Here is a 21,095-nt window from a genome sequence, read left to right on the forward strand (position 1 = left end):
TTAGGTAGTAGTGTGAAGAACGTGTGTGCAAAATTTGGGGTTGCTGGCACCTTCCCCTCGGGAGTTGTGGGGTCTGAGGCCCCAGAAAGCTGATCCAGACAGATCATTCTTTAGGAGGGCTGGTTCTTTTTGAGCTTTCGGGGTCCCATGATCGGATTCTGGGCATGCTAGCGGGGCGCACAAGGTGGCGTTGGAAAGCTTAGGACCTGCTCTGGGCTTCATAACAGGTCCTGGGGCCGTGAAGTACTCCCCTGGAATTTATTTACCCTTTATAGCATGTAGACAGATGATGTTTTTAGCCGGGGGGAGCACGCTATGACCCCCTGATTGCCAATTTCTCTGTGTTCAGGGGCCCCATTGAGGTATCCCCTTTTAGATAGCAGTCTGAAGAACGTGTACGCAAAATTTGGGGTTGCTGGCACCTTCCCCTCGGGAGTTGTGGGGTCTGAGGCCCCAGAAAGCTGATCCAGGCAGATCATTCTTTAGGAGGGCTGGTTCTTTTTGAGCTTTCGGGGTCCCCTGATCGGCTTCTGGGCATGCTAGCGGGGCGCACGAGGTGGCGTTGGAAAGCTTAGGACCTGCTCTGGGCTTGATAACAGGTCCTGGGGCCGTGAAGTACTCCCCTGGAATTTTTTTACCCTTTATAGCATGTAGACAGATGATGATTTTAGCCGGGGGGAGCACGCTATGACCCCCTGATTGCCAATTTCTCTGTGTTCAGGGGCCCCATTGAGGTATCCCCTTTTAGGTAGCAGTCTGAAGAACGTGTACGCAAAATTTGGGGTTGCTTACACCTTCCCCTCGGGAGTTGTGGGGTCTGAGGCCCCAGAAAGCTGATCCAGGCAGATCATTCTTTAGGAGGGCTGGTTCTTTTTGAGCTTTCGGGGTCCCCTGATCGGCTTCTGGGCATGCTAGCGGGGCGCACGAGGTGGCGTTGGAAAGCTTAGGACCTGCTCTGGGCTTGATAATAGGTCCTGGGGCCGAGAAGTACTCCCCTGGAATTTTTTTACCCTTTATATCATGTAGACAGATGATGATTTTAGCAGTGGGGAGCACGCTATGACCCCCTGATTGCCAATTCCTCTGTGTTCAGGGGCCCCATTGAGGTATCCCCTTTTAGGTAGCAGTCTGAAGAACGTGTGTGCAAAATTTGGGGTTGCTGGCACCTTCCCCTCGGGAGTTGTGGGGTCTGAGGCCCCAGAAAGCTGATCCAGGCAGATCATTCTTTAGGAGGGCTGGTTCTTTTTGAGCTTTCGGGGTCCCCTGATCGGCTTCTGGGCATGCTAGCGGGGCGCACGAGGTGGCGTTGGAAAGCTTAGGACCTGCTCTGGGCTTGATAACAGGTCCTGGGGCCGTGAAGTACTCCCCTGGAATTTTTTTACCCTTTATAGCATGTAGACAGATGATGATTTTAACCGGGGGGAGCACGCTATGACTCCCTGATTGCCAATTCCTCTGTGTTCAGGGGCCCCATAGAGGTAGCCCCTTTTAGGTAGCAGTCTAAAGAACGTGTGTGCAAAATTTGGGGTTGCTGGCACCTTCCCCTCGGGAGTTGTGGGGTCTGAGGCCCCAGAAAGCTGATCCAGACAGATCATTGTTTAGGAGGGCTGGTTCTTTTTGAGCTTTCGGGGTCCCCTGATCGGCTTCTGGGCATGCTAGCGGGGCGCACAAGGTGGCGTTGGAAAGCTTACGAGCTGCTCTGGGCTTGATAACAGGTCCTGGGGCCGTGAAGTACTCCCCTGGAATTTTTTTACCCTTTATAGCATGTAGACAGATGATGTTTTTAGCCGGGGTGAGCACGCTATGACCCCCTGATTGCAAATTTCTCTGTGTTCAGGGGCCCCATTGAGGTATCCCCTTTTAGGTAGCAGTCTGAAGAACGTGTGTGCAAAATTTGGGGTTGCTGGCACCTTCCCCTCGGGAGTTGTGGGGTCTGAGGCCCCAGAAAGCTGATCCAGGCAGATCATTCTTTAGGAGGGCTGGTTCTTTTTGAGCTTTCGGGGTCCACTGATCGGCTTCTGGGCATGCTAGCGGGGCGCACGAGGTGGCGTTGGAAAGCTTAGGACCTGCTCTGGGCTTGATAACAGGTCCTGGGGCCGTGAAGTACTCCCCTGGAATTTTATTACCCTTTATAGCATGTAGAGAGATGATGATTTTAGCCGGGGGGAGCACGCTATGACCCCCTGATTGCCAATTTCTCTGTGTTCAGGGGCCCCATTGAGGTATCCCCTTTTAGGTAGCAGTCTGAAGAACGTGTACGCAAAATTTGGGGTTGCTTACACCTTCCCCTCGGGAGTTGTGGGGTCTGAGGCCCCAGAAAGCTGATCCAGGCAGATCATTCTTTAGGAGGGCTGGTTCTTTTTGAGCTTTCGGGGTCCCCTGATCGGCTTCTGGGCATGCTAGCGGGGCGCACGAGGTGGCGTTGGAAAGCTTAGGACCTGCTCTGGGCTTGATAACAGGTCCTGGGGCCGTGAAGTACTCCCCTGGAATTTTTTTACCCTTTATAGCATGTAGACAGATGATGATTTTAGCCGTGGGGAGCACGCTATGACCCCCTGATTGCCAATTCCTCTGTGTTCAGGGGCCCCATTGAGGTAGCACCTTTTAGGTAGCAGTCTGAAGAACGTGTGTGCAAAATTTGGGGTTGCTGGCACCTTCCCCTCGGGAGTTGTGGGGTCTGAGGCCCCAGAAAGCTGATCCAGGCAGATCATTCTTTAGGAGGGATGGTACTTTTTGAGCTTTCGGGGTCCCCTGATCGGCTTCTGGGCATGCTAGCGGGGCGCACGAGGTGGCGTTGGAAATCTTAGGACCTGCTCTGGGCTTCATAACAGGTCCTGGGGCTGTGAAGTACTCCCCTGGAATTTTTTACCCTTTATAGCATGTAGACAGATGATGATTTTAGCCGGGGGGAGCACGCTATGACCCCCTGATTGCCAATTCCTCTGTGTTCAGGGGCCCCATTGAGGTAGCCCATTTTAGGTAGCAGTCTGAAGAACGTGTGTGCAAAATTTGGGGTTGCTGGCACCTTCCCCTCGGGAGTTGTGGGGTCTGAGGCCCCAGAAAGCTGATCCAGACAGATCATTCTTTAGGAGGGCTGGTTCTTTTTGAGCTTTCGGGGTCCCCTGATCGGCTTCTGGGCATGCTAGCGGGGCGCACGAGGTGGCGTTGGAAAGCTTAGGACCTGCTCTGGGCTTGATAACAGGTCCTGGGGCCGTGAAGTACTCCCCTGGAATTTTTTTACCCTTTATAGCATGTAGACAGATGATGATTTTAGCCGGGGCGAGCAAGCTATGACCCCCTGATTGCCAATTCCTCTGTGTTCAGGGGCCCCATTGAGGTAGCCCCTTTTAGGTAGCAGTCTGAAGAACGTGTGTGCAAAATTTGGGGTTGCTGGCACCTTCCCCTCGGGAGTTGTGGGGTCTGAGGCCCCAGAAAGCTGATCCAGGCAGATCATTCTTTAGGAGGGCTGGTTCTTTTTGAGCTTTCGGGGTCCCCTGATCGGCTTCTGGGCATGCTAGCGGGGCGCACGAGGTGGCGTTGGAAAGCTTAGGACCTGCTCTGGGCTTGATAACAGGTCCTGGCGCCGTGAAGTACACCCCTGGAATTTTTTTACCCTTTATAGCATGTAGACAAATGATGATTTTAGCCGGGGGGAAGCACGCTATGACCCCCTGATTGCCAATTCCTCTGTGTTCAGGGGCCCCATAGAGGTAGACCCTTTTAGGTAGCAGTCTGAAGAACGTGTGTGCAAAATTTGGGGTTGCTGGCACCTTACCCTCGGGAGTTGTGGGGTCTGAGGCCCCAGAAAGCTGATCCAGACAGATCATTCTTTAGGAGGGCTGGTTCTTTTTGAGCTTTCGGGGTCCCCTGATCGTCTTCTGGGCATGCTAGCGGGGCGCACAAGGTGGCGTTGGAAAGCTTAGGACCTGCTCTGGGCTTCATAACAGGTCCTGGGGCCGTGAAGTACTCCCCTGGAATTTTTTTACCCTTTATAGCATGTAGACAGATGATGTTTTTAGCCAGGGGGAGCACGCTATGACCCCCTGATTGACAATTTCTCTGTGTTCAGGGGCCCCATTGAGGTATCCCCTTTTAGGTAGCAGTCTGAAGAACGTGTGTGCAAAATTTGGGGTTGCTGGCACCTTCCCCTCGGGAGTTGTGGGGTCTGAGGCCCCAGAAAGCTGATCCAGGCAGATCATTCTTTAGGAGGGCTGGTTCTTTTTGAGCTTTCGGGGTCCCCTGATCGGCTTCTGGGCATGCTAGCGGGGCGAACGAGGTGGTGTTGGAAAGCATAGGACCTACTCTGGGCTTGATAACAGGTCCTGGGGCCGTGAAGTACTCTCCTGGAATTTTTTTACCCTTTATAGCATGTAGACAGATGATGATTTTAGCCGGGGGGAGCACGCTATGACCCCCTGATTGCCAATTTCTCTGTGTTCAGGGGCCCCATTGAGGTATCCCCTTTTAGGTAGCAGTCTGAAGAACGTGTACGCAAAATTTGGGGTTGCTTACACCTGCCCCTCGGTAGTTGTGGGGTCTGAGGCCCCAGAAAGCTGATCCAGGCAGATCATTCTTTAGGAGGGCTGGTTCTTTTTGAGCTTTCGGGGTCCCCTGATCGGCTTCTGGGCATGCTAGCGGGGCGCACGGGGTGGCGTTGGAAAGCTTAGGACCTGCTCTGTGCTTGATAACAGGACCTGGGGCCGTGAAGTACTCCACTGGAATTTTTTTACCCTTTATATCATGTAGACAGATGATGATTTTAGCCGTGGGGAGCACGCTATGACCCCCTGATTGCCAATTCCTCTGTGTTCAGGGGCCCCATTGAGGTAGCCCCTTTTAGGTAGCAGTCTGAAGAACGTGTGTGCAAAATTTGGGGTTGCTGGCACCTTCCCCTCGGGAGTTGTGGGGTCTGAGGCCCCAGAAAGCTGATCCAGGCAGATCATGCTTTAGGAGGGCTGGTTCTTTTTGATCTTTCGGGGTCCACTGATCGGCTTCTGGGCATGCTAGCGGGGCGCACGAGGTGGCGTTGGAAAGCTTTGGACCTGCTCTGGGCTGGATAACAGGTCCTGGGGCTGTGAAGTACTCCCCTGGAATTTTTTTACCCTTTATGGCATGTAGACAGATGATGATTTTAGCCGGGGGGAGCACGCTATGACCCCCTGATTGCCAATTCCTCTGTGTTCAGGGGCCCCATTGAGGTAGCCCCTTTTAGGTAGCAGTCTGAAGAACGTGTGTGCCAAATTTGGGGTTGCTGGCACCTTCCCCTCGGGAGTTGTGGGGTCTGAGGCCCCAGAAAGCTGATCCAGGCAGATCATTCTTTAGGAGGGCTGGTTCTTTTTGAGTTTTCGGGGTCCCCTGATCGGCTTCTGGGCATGCTAGCGGGGCGCACGAGGTGGCGTTGGAAAGCTTAGGACCTGCTCTGGGCTTTATAACAGGTCCTGGGGCCGTGAAGTACTCCCCTGGAATTTTTTTACCCTTTATAGCATGTAGACAGATGATGTTTTTAGCCAGGGGGAGCACGCTATGACCCCCTGATTGACAATTTCTCTGTGTTCAGGGGCCCCATTGAGGTATCCCCTTTTAGGTAGCAGTCTGAAGAACGTGTGTGCAAAATTTGGGGTTGCTGGCACCTTCCCCTCGGGAGTTGTGGGGTCTGAGGCCCCAGAAAGCTGATCCAGGCAGATCATTCTTTAGGAGGGCTGGTTCTTTTTGAGCTTTCGGGGTCCCCTGATCGGCTTCTGGGCATGCTAGCGGGGCGAACGAGGTGGTGTTGGAAAGCATAGGACCTACTCTGGGCTTGATAACAGGTCCTGGGGCCGTGAAGTACTCTCCTGGAATTTTTTTACCCTTTATAGCATGTAGACAGATGATGATTTTAGCCGGGGGGAGCACGCTATGACCCCCTGATTGCCAATTTCTCTGTGTTCAGGGGCCCCATTGAGGTATCCCCTTTTAGGTAGCAGTCTGAAGAACGTGTACGCAAAATTTGGGGTTGCTTACACCTGCCCCTCGGTAGTTGTGGGGTCTGAGGCCCCAGAAAGCTGATCCAGGCAGATCATTCTTTAGGAGGGCTGGTTCTTTTTGAGCTTTCGGGGTCCCCTGATCGGCTTCTGGGCATGCTAGCGGGGCGCACGGGGTGGCGTTGGAAAGCTTAGGACCTGCTCTGTGCTTGATAACAGGACCTGGGGCCGTGAAGTACTCCACTGGAATTTTTTTACCCTTTATATCATGTAGACAGATGATGATTTTAGCCGTGGGGAGCACGCTATGACCCCCTGATTGCCAATTCCTCTGTGTTCAGGGGCCCCATTGAGGTAGCACCTTTTAGGTAGCAGTCTGAAGAACGTGTGTGCAAAATTTGGGGTTGCTGGCACCTTCCCCTCGGGAGTTGTGGGGTCTGAGGCCCCAGAAAGCTGATCCAGGCAGATCATGCTTTAGGAGGGCTGGTTCTTTTTGATCTTTCGGGGTCCACTGATCGGCTTCTGGGCATGCTAGCGGGGCGCACGAGGTGGCGTTGGAAAGCTTAGGACCTGCTCTGGGCTTGATAACAGGTCCTGGGGCTGTGAAGTACTCCCCTGGAATTTTTTTACCCTTTATGGCATGTAGACAGATGATGATTTTAGCCGGGGGGAGCACGCTATGACCCCCTGATTGCCAATTCCTCTGTGTTCAGGGGCCCCATTGAGGTAGCCCCTTTTAGGTAGCAGTCTGAAGAATGTGTGTGCCAAATTTGGGGTTGCTGGCACCTTCCCCTCGGGAGTTGTGGGGTCTGAGGCCCCAGAAAGCTGATCCAGGCAGATCATTCTTTAGGAGGGCTGGTTCTTTTTGAGTTTTCGGGGTCCCCTGATCGGCTTCTGGGCATGCTAGCGGGGCGCACGAGGTGGCGTTGGAAAGCTTAGGACCTGCTCTGGGCTTTATAACAGGTCCTGGGGCCGTGAAGTACTCCCCTGGAATTTTTTTACCCTTTATAGCATGTAGATAGATGATGATTTTAGCCGGGGGGAGCACGCTATGACCCCCTGATTGCCAATTTCTCTGTGTTCAGGGGCCCCATTGAGGTAGCCCCTTTTAGGTTAACAGTCTGAAGAACGTGTGTGCAAAATTTGGGGTTGCTGGCACCTTCCCCTCGGGAGTTGTGGGGTCTGAGGCCCCAGAAAGCTGATCCAGGCAGATCATTCTTTAGGAGGGCTGGTTCTTTTTGCGCTTTCGGGGTCCTCTGATCGGCTTCTGGGCATGCTAGCGGGGCGCACGAGGTGGCGTTGGAAAGCTTAGGACCTGCTCTGGGCTTGATAACAGGTCCTGGGGCCGTGAAGTACTCCCCTGGAATTTTTTTACCCTTTATAGCATGTAGACAGATGATGTTTTTAGCCGGGGGGATCACGCTATGACCCCCTGATTGCCAATTTCTCTGTGTTCAGGGGCCTCATTGAGGTATCCCCTTTTAGGTAGCAGTCTGAAGAACGTGTGTGCAAAATTTGGGGTTGCTGGCACCTTCCCCTCGGGAGTTGTGGGGTCTGAGGCCCCAGAAAGCTGATCCAGGCAGATCATTCTTTAGGAGGGCTGGTTCTTTTTGAGCTTTCGGGGTCCCCTGATCGGCTTCTGGGCATGCTAGCGGGGCGCACGAGGTGGCGTTGGAAAGCTTAGGACCTGCTCTGGGCTGGATAACAGGTCCTGGGGCCGTGAAGTACTCCCCTGGAATTTTTTTACCCTTTATAGCATGTAGACAGATGATGATTTTAGCCGGGGGGAGCATGCTATGACCCCCTGATTGCCAATTTCTCTGTGTTCAGGGGCCCCATTGAGGTATCCCCTTTTAGGTAGCAGTCTGAAGAACGTGTACGCAAAATTTGGGGTTGCTTACACCTTCCCCTCGGGAGTTGTGGGGTCTGAGGCCCCAGAAAGCTGATCCAGGCAGATCATTCTTTAGGAGGGCTGGTTCTTTTTGAGCTTTCGGGGTCCCCTGATCGGCTTCTGGGCATGCTAGCGGGGCGCACGAGGTGGCGTTGGAAAGCTTAGGACCTGCTCTGGGCTTGATAATAGGTCCTGGGGCCGTGAAGTACTCCCCTGGAATTTTTTTACCCTTTATATCATGTAGACAGATGATGATTTTAGCAGTGGGGAGCACGCTATGACCCCCTGATTGCCAATTCCTCTGTGTTCAGGGGCCCCATTGAGGTAGCCCCTTTTAGGTAGCAGTCTGAAGAACGTGTGTGCAAAATTTGGGGTTGCTGGCACCTTCCCCTCGGGAGTTGTGGGGTCTGAGGCCCCAGAAAGCTGATCCAGGCAGATCATTCTTTAGGAGGGCTGGTTCTTTTTGAGCTTTCGGGGTCCCCTGATCGGCTTCTGGGCATGCTAGCGGGGCGCACGAGGTGGCGTTGGAAAGCTTAGGACCTGCTCTGGGCTTGATAACAGGTCCTGGGGCCGTGAAGTACTCCCCTGGAATTTTTTTACCCTTTATAGCATGTAGACAGATGATGATTTTAACCGGGGGGAGCACGCTATGACTCCCTGATTGCCAATTCCTCTGTGTTCAGGGGCCCCATTGAGGTAGCCCCTTTTAGGTAGCAGTCTGAAGAACGTGTGTGCAAAATTTGGGTTTGCTGGCACCTTCCCCTCGGGAGTTGTGGGGTCTGAGGCCCCAGAAAGCTGATCCAGGCAGATCATTCTTTAGGAGGGCTGGTTCTTTTTGAGCTTTCGGGGTCCCCTGATCGGCTTCTGGGCATGCTAGCGGGGCGCACGAGGTGGCGTTGGAAAGCTTAGGACCTGCTCTGGGCTTGATAACAGGTCCTGGGGACGTGAAGTACACCCCTGGAATTTTTTTACCCTTTATAGCATGTAGACAGATGATGATTTTAGCCGGGGGGAAGCACGCTATGACCCCCTGATTGCCAATTCCTCTGTGTTCAGGGGCCCCATAGAGGTAGCCCCTTTTAGGTAGCAGTCTAAAGAACGTGTGTGCAAAATTTGGGGTTGCTGGCACCTTCCCCTCGGGAGTTGTGGGGTCTGAGGCCCCAGAAAGCTGATCCAGACAGATCATTGTTTAGGAGGGCTGGTTCTTTTTGAGCTTTCGGGGTCCCCTGATCGGCTTCTGGGCATGCTAGCGGGGCGCACAAGGTGGCGTTGGAAAGCTTACGAGCTGCTCTGGGCTTGATAACAGGTCCTGGGGCCGTGAAGTACTCCCCTGGAATTTTTTTACCCTTTATAGCATGTAGACAGATGATGTTTTTAGCCGGGGTGAGCACGCTATGACCCCCTGATTGCAAATTTCTCTGTGTTCAGGGGCCCCATTGAGGTATCCCCTTTTAGGTAGCAGTCTGAAGAACGTGTGTGCAAAATTTGGGGTTGCTGGCACCTTCCCCTCGGGAGTTGTGGGGTCTGAGGCCCCAGAAAGCTGATCCAGGCAGATCATTCTTTAGGAGGGCTGGTTCTTTTTGAGCTTTCGGGGTCCACTGATCGGCTTCTGGGCATGCTAGCGGGGCGCACGAGGTGGCGTTGGAAAGCTTAGGACCTGCTCTGGGCTTGATAACAGGTCCTGGGGCCGTGAAGTACTCCCCTGGAATTTTTTTACCCTTTATAGCATGTAGAGAGATGATGATTTTAGCCGGGGGGAGCACGCTATGACCCCCTGATTGCCAATTTCTCTGTGTTCAGGGGCCCCATTGAGGTATCCCCTTTTAGGTAGCAGTCTGAAGAACGTGTACGCAAAATTTGGGGTTGCTTACACCTTCCCCTCGGGAGTTGTGGGGTCTGAGGCCCCAGAAAGCTGATCCAGGCAGATCATTCTTTAGGAGGGCTGGTTCTTTTTGAGCTTTCGGGGTCCCCTGATCGGCTTCTGGGCATGCTAGCGGGGCGCACGAGGTGGCGTTGGAAAGCTTAGGACCTGCTCTGGGCTTGATAACAGGTCCTGGGGCCGTGAAGTACTCCCCTGGAATTTTTTTACCCTTTATAGCATGTAGACAGATGATGATTTTAGCCGTGGGGAGCACGCTATGACCCCCTGATTGCCAATTCCTCTGTGTTCAGGGGCCCCATTGAGGTAGCACCTTTTAGGTAGCAGTCTGAAGAACGTGTGTGCAAAATTTGGGGTTGCTGGCACCTTCCCCTCGGGAGTTGTGGGGTCTGAGGCCCCAGAAAGCTGATCCAGGCAGATCATTCTTTAGGAGGGATGGTACTTTTTGAGCTTTCGGGGTCCCCTGATCGGCTTCTGGGCATGCTAGCGGGGCGCACTAGGTGGCGTTGGAAATCTTAGGACCTGCTCTGGGCTTCATAACAGGTCCTGGGGCTGTGAAGTACTCCCCTGGAATTTTTTTACCCTTTATAGCATGTAGACAGATGATGATTTTAGCCGGGGGGAGCACGCTATGACCCCCTGATTGCCAATTCCTCTGTGTTCAGGGGCCCCATTGAGGTAGCCCCTTTTAGGTAGCAGTCTGAAGAACGTGTGTGCAAAATTTGGGGTTGCTGGCACCTTCCCCTCGGGAGTTGTGGGGTCTGAGGCCCCAGAAAGCTGATCCAGGCAGATCATTCTTTAGGAGGGCTGGTTCTTTTTGAGCTTTCGGGGTCCCCTGATCGGCTTCTGGGCATGCTAGCGGGGCGCACGAGGTGGCGTTGGAAAGCTTAGGACCTGCTCTGGGCTTGATAACAGGTCCTGGCGCCGTGAAGTACACCCCTGGAATTTTTTTACCCTTTATAGCATGTAGACAAATGATGATTTTAGCCGGGGGGAAGCACGCTATGACCCCCTGATTGCCAATTCCTCTGTGTTCAGGGGCCCCATAGAGGTAGACCCTTTTAGGTAGCAGACTGAAGAACGTGTGTGCAAAATTTGGGGTTGCTGGCACCTTCCCCTCGGGAGTTGTGGGGTCGGAGGCCCCAGAAAGCTGATCCAGACAGATCATTCTTTAGGAGGGCTGGTTCTTTTTGAGCTTTCGGGGTCCCCTGATCGGCTTCTGGGCATGCTAGCGGGGCGCACAAGGTGGCGTTGGAAAGCTTAGGACCTGCTCTGGGCTTGATAACAGGTCCTGGGGCCGTGAAGTACTCCCCTGGAATTTTTTTACCCTTTATAGCATGTAGACAGATGATGTTTTTAGCCAGGGGGAGCACGCTATGACCCCCTGATTGACAATTTCTCTGTGTTCAGGGGCCCCATTGAGGTATCCCCTTTTAGGTAGCAGTCTGAAGAACGTGTGTGCAAAATTTGGGGTTGCTGGCACCTTCCCCTCGGGAGTTGTGGGGTCTGAGGCCCCAGAAAGCTGATCCAGGCAGATCATTCTTTAGGAGGGCTGGTTCTTTTTGAGCTTTCGGGGTCCCCTGATCGGCTTCTGGGCATGCTAGCGGGGCGAACGAGGTGGTGTTGGAAAGCATAGGACCTGCTCTGGGCTTGATAACAGGTCCTGGGGCCGTGAAGTACTCTCCTGGAATTTTTTTACCCTTTATAGCATGTAGACAGATGATGATTTTAGCCGGGGGGAGCACGCTATGACCCCCTGATTGCCAATTTCTCTGTGTTCAGGGGCCCCATTGAGGTATCCCCTTTTAGGTAGCAGTCTGAAGAACGTGTACGCAAAATTTGGGGTTGCTTACACCTGCCCCTCGGTAGTTGTGGGGTCTGAGGCCCCAGAAAGCTGATCCAGGCAGATCATTCTTTAGGAGGGCTGGTTCTTTTTGAGCTTTCGGGGTCCCCTGATCGGCTTCTGGGCATGCTAGCGGGGCGCACGGGGTGGCGTTGGAAAGCTTAGGACCTGCTCTGTGCTTGATAACAGGACCTGGGGCCGTGAAGTACTCCACTGGAATTTTTTTACCCTTTATATCATGTAGACAGATGATGATTTTAGCCGTGGGGAGCACGCTATGACCCCCTGATTGCCAATTCCTCTGTGTTCAGGGGCCCCATTGAGGTAGCCCCTTTTAGGTAGCAGTCTGAAGAACGTGTGTGCAAAATTTGGGGTTGCTGGCACCTTCCCCTCGGGAGTTGTGGGGTCTGAGGCCCCAGAAAGCTGATCCAGGCAGATCATGCTTTAGGAGGGCTGGTTCTTTTTGATCTTTCGGGGTCCACTGATCGGCTTCTGGGCATGCTAGCGGGGCGCACGAGGTGGCGTTGGAAAGCTTAGGACCTGCTCTGGGCTTGATAACAGGTCCTGGGGCCGTGAAGTACTCCCCTGGAATTTTTTTACCCTTTATAGCATGTAGACAGATGATGATTTTAGCCGGGGGGAGCACGCTATGACCCCCTGATTGCCAATTCCTCTGTGTTCAGGGGCCCCATTGAGGTAGCCCCTTTTAGGTAGCAGTCTGAAGAACGTGTGTGCCAAATTTGGGGTTGCTGGCACCTTCCCCTCGGGAGTTGTGGGGTCTGAGGCCCCAGAAAGCTGATCCAGGCAGATCATTCTTTAGGAGGGCTGGTTCTTTTTGAGTTTTCGGGGTCCCCTGATCGGCTTCTGGGCATGCTAGCGGGGCGCACGAGGTGGCGTTGGAAAGCTTAGGACCTGCTCTGGGCTTTATAACAGGTCCTGGGGCCGTGAAGTACTCCCCTGGAATTTTTTTACCCTTTATAGCATGTAGATAGATGATGATTTTAGCCGGGGGGAGCACGCTATGACCCCCTGATTGCCAATTTCTCTGTGTTCAGGGGCCCCATTGAGGTAGCCCCTTTTAGGTTAACAGTCTGAAGAACGTGTGTGCAAAATTTGGGGTTGCTGGCACCTTCCCCTCGGGAGTTGTGGGGTCTGAGGCCCCAGAAAGCTGATCCAGGCAGATCATTCTTTAGGAGGGCTGGTTCTTTTTGCGCTTTCGGGGTCCTCTGATCGGCTTCTGGGCATGCTAGCGGGGCGCACGAGGTGGCGTTGGAAAGCTTAGGACCTGCTCTGGGCTTGATAACAGGTCCTGGGGCCGTGAAGTACTCCCCTGGAATTTTTTTACCCTTTATAGCATGTAGACAGATGATGTTTTTAGCCGGGGGGATCACGCTATGACCCCCTGATTGCCAATTTCTCTGTGTTCAGGGGCCTCATTGAGGTATCCCCTTTTAGGTAGCAGTCTGAAGAACGTGTGTGCAAAATTTGGGGTTGCTGGCACCTTCCCCTCGGGAGTTGTGGGGTCTGAGGCCCCAGAAAGCTGATCCAGGCAGATCATTCTTTAGGAGGGCTGGTTCTTTTTGAGCTTTCGGGGTCCCCTGATCGGCTTCTGGGCATGCTAGCGGGGCGCACGAGGTGGCGTTGGAAAGCTTAGGACCTGCTCTGGGCTTGATAACAGGTCCTGGGGCCGTGAAGTGCTCCCCTGGAATTTTTTTACCCTTTATAGCATGTAGACAGATGATGATTTTAGCCGGGGGGAGCACGCTATGACCCCCTGATTGCCAATTTCTCTGTGTTCAGGGGCCCCATTGAGGTATCCCCTTTTAGGTAGCAGTCTGAAGAACGTGTACGCAAAATTTGGGGTTGCTGACACCTTTCCCTCGGGAGTTGTGGGGTCTGAGGCCCCAGAAAGCTGATCCAGGCAGATCATTCTTTAGGAGGGCTGTTCTTTTTGAGCTTTTGGGGTCCCCTGATCGGCTTCTGGGCATGATAGCGGGGCGCACGAGGTGGCGTTGGAAAGCTTAGGACCTGCTCTGTGCTTGATAACAGGTCCTGGGGCCGTGAAGTACTCCCCTGGAATTTTTTTACCCTTTATATCATGTAGACAGATGATGATTTTAGCCGTGGGGAGCACGCTATGACCCCCTGATTGCCAATTCCTCTGTGTTCAGGGTCCCCATTGAGGTATCCCCTTTTAGGTAGCAGTGTGAAGAACGTGTGTGCAAAATTTGGGGTTGCTGGCACCTTCCCCTCGGGAGTTGTGGGGTCTGAGGCCCCAGAAAGTTGATCCAGACAGATCATTCTTTAGGATAGCTGGTTCTTTTTGAGCTTTCGGGGTCCCCTGATCGGCTTCTGGGCATGCTAGCGGGGCGCACGAGGTGGCGTTGGAAAGCTTAGGACCTGCTCTGGGCTTGATAACAGGTCCTGGGGCCGTGAAGTACTCCCCTGGAATTTTTTTACCCTTTATAGCATGTAGACAGATGATGATTTTAGCCGGGGGGAGCACGCTATGACCCCCTGATTGCCAATTCCTCTGTGTTCAGGGGCCCCATAGAGGTAGCCCCTTTTAGGTAGCAGTCTGAAGAACGTGTTTGCAAAATTTGGGGTTGCTGGCACCTTCCCCTCGGGAGTTGTGGGGTCTGAGGCCCCAGAAAGCTGATCCAGACAGATCATTCTTTAGGAGGGCTGGTTCTTTTTGAGCTTTCGGGGTCCCCTGATCGGATTCTGGGCATGCTAGCGGGGCGCACAAGGTGGCGTTGGAAAGCTTAGGACCTGCTCTGGGCTTGATAACAGGTCCTGGGGCCGTGAAGTACTCCCCTGGAATTTTTTTACCCTTTATAGCATGTAGACAGATGATGTTTTTAGCCGGGGGGAGCACGCTATGACCCCCTGATTGCCAATTTCTCTGTGTTCAGGGGCCCTATTGAGGTATCCCCTTTTAGGTAGCAGTCTGAAGAACGTGTACGCAAAATTTGGGGTTGCTGGCACCTTCCCCTCGGGAGTTGTGGGGTCTGAGGCCCCAGAAAGCTGATCCAGGCAGATCATTCTTTAGGAGGGCTGGTTCTTTTTGAGCTTTCGGGGTCCCCTGATCGGCTTCTGGGCATGCTAGCGGGGCGCACGAGGTGGCGTTGGAAAGCTTAGGACCTGCTCTGGGCTTGATAACAGGTCCTGGGGCCGTTAAGTACTCCCCTGGAATTTTTTTACCCTTTATAGCATGTAGACAGATGATGATTTTAGCCGGGGGGAGCACGCTATGACCCCCTGATTGCCAATTTCTCTGTGTTCAGGGGCCCCATTGAGGTATCCCCTTTTAGGTAGCAGTCTGAAGAACGTGTACGCAAAATTTGGGGTTGCTTACACCTTCCCCTCGGGAGTTGTGGGGTCTGAGGCCCCAGAAAGCTGATCCAGGCAGATCATTCTTTAGGAGGGCTGGTTCTTTTTGAGCTTTCGGGGACCCCTGATCGGCTTCTGGGCATGCTAGCGGGGCGCACGAGGTGGCGTTGGAAAGCTTAGGACCTGCTCTGGGCTTGATAACAGGTCCTGGGGCCGTGAAGTACTCCCCTGGAATTTTTTTACCCTTTATATCATGTAGACAGATGATGATTTTAGCAGTGGGGAGCACGCTATGACCCCCTGATTGCCAATTCCTCTGTGTTCAGGGGCCCCATTGAGGTAGCCCCTTTTAGGTAGCAGTCTGAAGAACGTGTGTGCAAAATTTGGGGTTGCTGGCACCTTCCCCTCGGGAGTTGTGGGGTCTGAGGCCCCAGAAAGCTGATCCAGGCAGATCATTCTTTAGGAGGGCTGGTTCTTTTTGAGCTTTCGGGGTCCCCTGATCGGCTTCTGGGCATGCTAGCGGGGCGCACGAGGTGGCGTTGGAAAGCTTAGGACCTGCTCTGGGCTTGATAACAGGTCCTGGGGCCGTGAAGTACTCCCCTGGAATTTTTTTACCCTTTATAGCATGTAGACAGATGATGATTTTAGCCGGGGGGAGCACGCTATGACTCCCTGATTGCCAATTCCTCTGTGTTCAGGGGCCCCATTGAGGTAGCCCCTTTTAGGTAGCAGTCTGAAGAACGTGTGTGCAAAATTTGGGTTTGCTGGCACCTTCCCCTCGGGAGTTGTGGGGTCTGAGGCCCCAGAAAGCTGATCCAGGCAGATCATTCTTTAGGAGGGCTGGTTCTTTTTGAGCTTTCGGGGTCCCCTGATCGGCTTCTGGGCATGCTAGCGGGGCGCACGAGGTGGCGTTGGAAAGCTTAGGACCTGCTCTGGGCTTGATAACAGGTCCTGGGGCCGTGAAGTACACCCCTGGAATTTTTTTACCCTTTATAGCATGTAGACAGATGATGATTTGAGCCGGGGGGAAGCACGCTATGACCCCCTGATTGCCAATTCCTCTGTGTTCAGGGGCCCCATAGAGGTAGCCCCTTTTAGGTAGCAGTCTAAAGAACGTGTGTGCAAAATTTGGGGTTGCTGGCACCTTCCCCTCGGGAGTTGTGGGGTCTGAGGCCCCAGAAAGCTGATCCAGACAGATCATTGTTTAGGAGGGCTGGTTCTTTTTGAGCTTTCGGGGTCCCCTGATCGGCTTCTGGGCATGCTAGCGGGGCGCACAAGGTGGCGTTGGAAAGCTTAGGACCTGCTCTGGGCTTGATAACAGGTCCTGGGGCCGTGAAGTACTCCCCTGGAATTTTTTTACCCTTTATAGCATGTAGACAGATGATGTTTTTAGCCGGGGGGAGCACGCTATGACCCCCTGATTGCAAATTTCTCTGTGTTCAGGGGCCCCATTGAGGTATCCCCTTTTAGGTAGCAGTCTGAAGAACGTGTGTGCAAAATTTGGGGTTGCTGGCACCTTCCCCTCGGGAGTTGTGGGGTCTGAGGCCCCAGAAAGCTGATCCAGGCAGATCATTCTTTAGGAGGGCTGGTTCTTTTTGCGCTTTCGGGGTCCCCTGATCGGCTTCTGGGCATGCTAGCGGGGCGCACGAGGTGGCGTTGGAAAGCTTAGGACCTACTCTGGGCTTGATTACAGGTCCTGGGGCCGTGAAGTACTCCCCTGGAATATTTTTACCCTTTATAGCATGTAGACAGATGATGATTTTAGCCGGGGGGAGCACGCTATGACCCCCTGATTGCCAATTTCTCTGTGTTCAGGGGCCCCATTGAGGTACCCCATTTTAGGTAGCAGTCTGAAGAACGTGGGTGCAAAATTTGGGGTTGCTGGCACCTTCCCCTCGGGAGTTGTGGGGTCTGAGGCCCCAGAAAGCTGATCCAGGCAGATCATACTTTATGAGGGCTGGTTCTTTTTGCGCTTTCAGGGTCCCCTGATCGGCTTCTAGAATTTCACCCAGAAAACAATGGCGTGTTTTTTTTCCACGTTGCGTTAGTGGTTTTCGATTTAATGTGGCGTTTTACTTTTGTTTTAGGCAAAATGAATGATATTCTCCACTAACAAAGTGCCAGCGAGAAGAGGGGGCCCTGAAATGTGTTTGTGTGTGTGTGTGGGGGGGGGGGTGCGCCCGTGCCCTCACCCTCCGAAAAATCTCCCCTTCCATGCCAATTGGCACGTCGAGGGCCCGGTAAGCGACGGCCATTTGCCACGGTCGTTACCCGGTTCTCGACATGCCAATGCCATCAGGCAAGTCGATGTCTGGGTAAGACACGTGGCTATACCACGTATGTTACCGGGATCTAGATACTATCCTTTGGATGGAACTTGGGGGGGAGCTCGCGGTTCTGGGTCTGTTTCTCTTGAACCACAAGTCACAGCAACCCAGTTTTGGTGTCTTTTTCGTAGAGGAGACTCTCAGCAGTCCACCCTGGGAGCGAGTAATGTCTGGCGCTTACGGCACGGGAGTGGTGGTCCTCAGAGCCAGGGCCTAGGTTCTCCGGAACCGCAAGTCGCAGCCGGGCGAAACGGGTCTTGAAATCTGGGGAATTCCCTCGGTTTTCATCCCCCAAAGTGGCTCGTCACTGTGCGCTTAGGCTGCGGAGCTATCCAGCAAAAAGATGAAAACGTCGGCCATTTTGACAGGGAGCGGGGGGTGCGAAACATTTTCCCCCTGGCGTGCGATATGTCAATCGAATAGAGAATTTCACCCAGAAAACAATGGCGTGCTTTTTTTCCAAGTTGCGTTAGTGGTTTTCGATTTAATTTGGCGTTTTACTTTTGTTTTAGGCAAAATGAATGATATTCTCCACTAACAAAGTGCCAGCGAGAAGAGGGGGCCCTGAAATGTGTTTGTGTGTGTGTGGGGGGGGGGGTGCGCCCGTGCCCTCACCCTCCGAAAAGTCTCCCCTTCCATGCCAATTGGCACGTCGAGGGCCCGGTAAGCGACGGCCATTTGCCACGGTCGTTACCCGGTTCTCGACATGCCAATGCCATCAGGCAAGTCGATGTCTGGGTAAGAAACGTGGCTATACCACGTATGCTACCGGGATCTCGATACTATTCTTTGGATGGAACGTTGGGGGGAGCTCGCGGTTCTGGGTCTGTTTCTCTTGAACCACAAGTCACAGCAACCCAGTTTTGGTGTCTTTTTCGTAGAGGAGACTCTCAGCAGTCCACCCTGGGAGCGAGTAATGTCTGGCGCTTACGGCACGGGAGTGGTGGTCCTCAGAGCCAGGGCCTAGGTACTCCGGAACCGCAAGTCGCAGCCGGGCGAAACGGGTCTTGAAATCTGGGGAATTCCCTCGGTTTTCATCCCCCAAAGTAGCTCGTCACTGTGCGCTTAGGCTGCGGAGCTACCCAGCAAAAAGATGAAAACGTCGGCCATTTTGACAGGGAGCCGGGGGTGCGAAACATTTTCCCCCTGGCGTGCGATATGTCAATCGAATAGAGAATTTCACCCAGAAAACAATGGCGTGCTTTTTTTCCACGTTGCGTTAGTGGTTTTCGATTTAATGTGGCGTTTTACTTTTGTTTTAGGCAAAATGAATGATATTCTCCACTAACAAAGTGCCAGCGAGAAGAGGGGGCCCTGAAATGTGTTTGTGTGTGTGTGTGTGTGTGGGGGGGGGTGCGCCCGTGCCCTCACCCTCCGAAAAATCTCCCCTTCCATGCCAATTGGCACGTCGAGGGCCCGGTAAGCGACGGCCATTTGCCACGGTCGTTACCCGGTTCTCGACATGCCAATGCCATCAGGCAAGTCGAGGTCTGGGTAGGAAACGTGGCTATACCACGTGTGTTACCGGGATCTCGATACTATCCTTTGGATGGAACGTGGGGGGGAGCTCGCGGTTCTGGGTCTGTTTCTCTTGAACCACAAGTCACAGCAATCCAGTTTTGGTGCCTTTTTCGTAGAGGAGACTCTCAGCAGTCCACCCTGGGAGCGAGTAATGTCTGGCGCATGTAGACAGATGATGATTTTAGCCGGGGGGAGCACGCTATGACTCCCTGATTGCCAATTCCTCTGTGTTCAGGGGCCCCATTGAGGTAGCCCCTTTTAGGTAGCAGTCTGAAGAACGTGTGTGCAAAATTTGGGGTTGCTGGCACCTTCCCCTCGGGAGTTGTGGGGTCTGAGGCCCCAGAAAGCTGATCCAGGCAGATCATTCTTTAGGAGGGCTGGTTCTTTTTGAGCTTTCGGGGTCCCCTGATCGACTTCTGGGCATGCTAGCGGGGCGCACGAGGTGGCGTTGGAAAGCTTAGGACCTGCTCTGGGCTTGATAACAGGTCCTGGGGCCGTGAAGTACTCCCCTGGAATTTTTTTACCCTTTATAGCATGTAGACAGATGACGATTTTAGCCGGGGGGAGCACGCTATGACCCCCTGATTGCCAATTCCTCTGTGTTCAGGGGCCCCATTGAGGTAGCCCCTTTTAGGTAGCAGTCTGAAGAACGTGTGTGCAAAATTTGGGGTTGCTGGCACCTTCCCCTCGGGAGTTGTGGGGTCTGAGGCCCCAGAAAGCTGATCCAGGCAGATCATTCTTTAGGAGGGCTGGTTCTTTTTGAGCTTTCGGGGTCCCCTGATCGGCTTCTGGGCATGCTAGCGGGGCGCACGAGGTGGCGTTGGAAAGCTTAGGACCTGCTCTGGGCTTGATAACAGGTCCTGGGGCCGTGAAGTACTCCCCTGGAATTTTTTTACCCTTTATAGCATGTAGACAGATGATGATTTTAGCCGGGGGGGAGCACGCTATGACCCCCTGATTGCCAATTCCTCTGTGTTCAGGGGCCCCATTGAGAAAGCCCCTTTTAGGTAGCAGTCTGAAGAACGTGTGTGCAAAATTTGGGGTTGCTGGCACCTTCCCCTCGGGAGTTGTGGGGTCTGAGGCCCCAGAAAGCTGATCCAGACAGATCATTCTTTAGGAGGGCTGGTTCTTTTTGAGCTTTCGGGGTCCCCTGATCGGCTTCTGGGCATGCTAGCGGGGCGCACGAGGTGGCGTTGGAAAGCTTAGGACCTGCTCTGGGCTTGATAACAGGTCCTGGGGCCGTGAAGTACTCCCCTGGAATTTTTTTACCCTTTATAGCATGTAGACAGATGATGATTTTAGCCGGGGGGAGTACGCTATGACCCCCTGATTGCCAATTTCTCTGTGTTCAGGGGCCCCACTGAGGTATCCCCTTTTAGGTAGCAGTCTGAAGAACGTGTGTGCAAAATTTGGAGTTGCTGGCACCTTCCCCTCGGGAGTTGTGGGGTCTGAGGCCCCAGAAAGCTGATCCAGGCAGATCATTCTTTAGGAGGGCTGGTTCTTTTTGAGCTTTCGGGGTCCCCTGATCGGCTTCTGGGCATGCTAGCGGGGCGCACGAGGTGGCGTTGGAAAGCTTAGGACCTGCTCTGGGCTTGATAACAGGTCCTGGGGCCGTGAAGTACTCCCCTGGAATTTTTTTACCCTTTATAGCATGTAGACAGATGATGATTTTAGCCGGAGCGAGCACGCTATGACCCCCTGATTGAAAAATTCCTCTGTGTTCAGGGGCCCCATTGAGGTATCCCCTTTTAGGTAGCAGTCTGAAGAACGTGTGTTCAAAATTTGGGGTTGCTGGCACCTTCCCCTCGGGAGTTGTGGGGTCTGAGGCCCCAGAAAGCTGATCCAGGCAGATCATTCTTTAAGAGGGCTGGTTCTTTTTGAGCTTTCGGGGTCCCCTGATCGGCTTCTGGGCATGCTAGCGGGGCGCACGAGGTGGCGTTGGAAAGCTTAGGACCTGCTCTGGGCTTAATAACAGGTCCTGGGGTCGTGAAGTACTCCCCTGGAATTTTTTTACCCTTTATAGCATGTAGACAGATGATGATTTTAGCCGGGGGGGAGCAGGTTATGACCCCCTGATTGCCAATTCCTCTGTGTTCAGGGGCCCCATTGAGGTAGCCCCTTTTAGGTAGCAGTCTGAAGAACGTGTGTGCAAAATTTGGGGTTGCTGGCACCTTCCCCTCGGGAGTTGTGGGGTCTGAGGCCCCAGAAAGCTGATCCAGGCAGATCATTCTTTAGGAGGGCTGGTTCTTTTTGAGCTTTCGGGGTCCCCTGATCGGCTTCTGGGCATGCTAGCGGGGCGCACGAGGTGGCGTTGGAAAGTTTAGGACCTGCTCTGGGCTTG

Source organism: Dendrobates tinctorius, unplaced genomic scaffold (assembly GCF_039654945.1).
Source record: "Dendrobates tinctorius isolate UK_male_01 unplaced genomic scaffold, ASM3965494v1 ptg000210l, whole genome shotgun sequence".
NCBI lineage: Eukaryota > Metazoa > Chordata > Amphibia > Anura > Dendrobatidae > Dendrobates > Dendrobates tinctorius.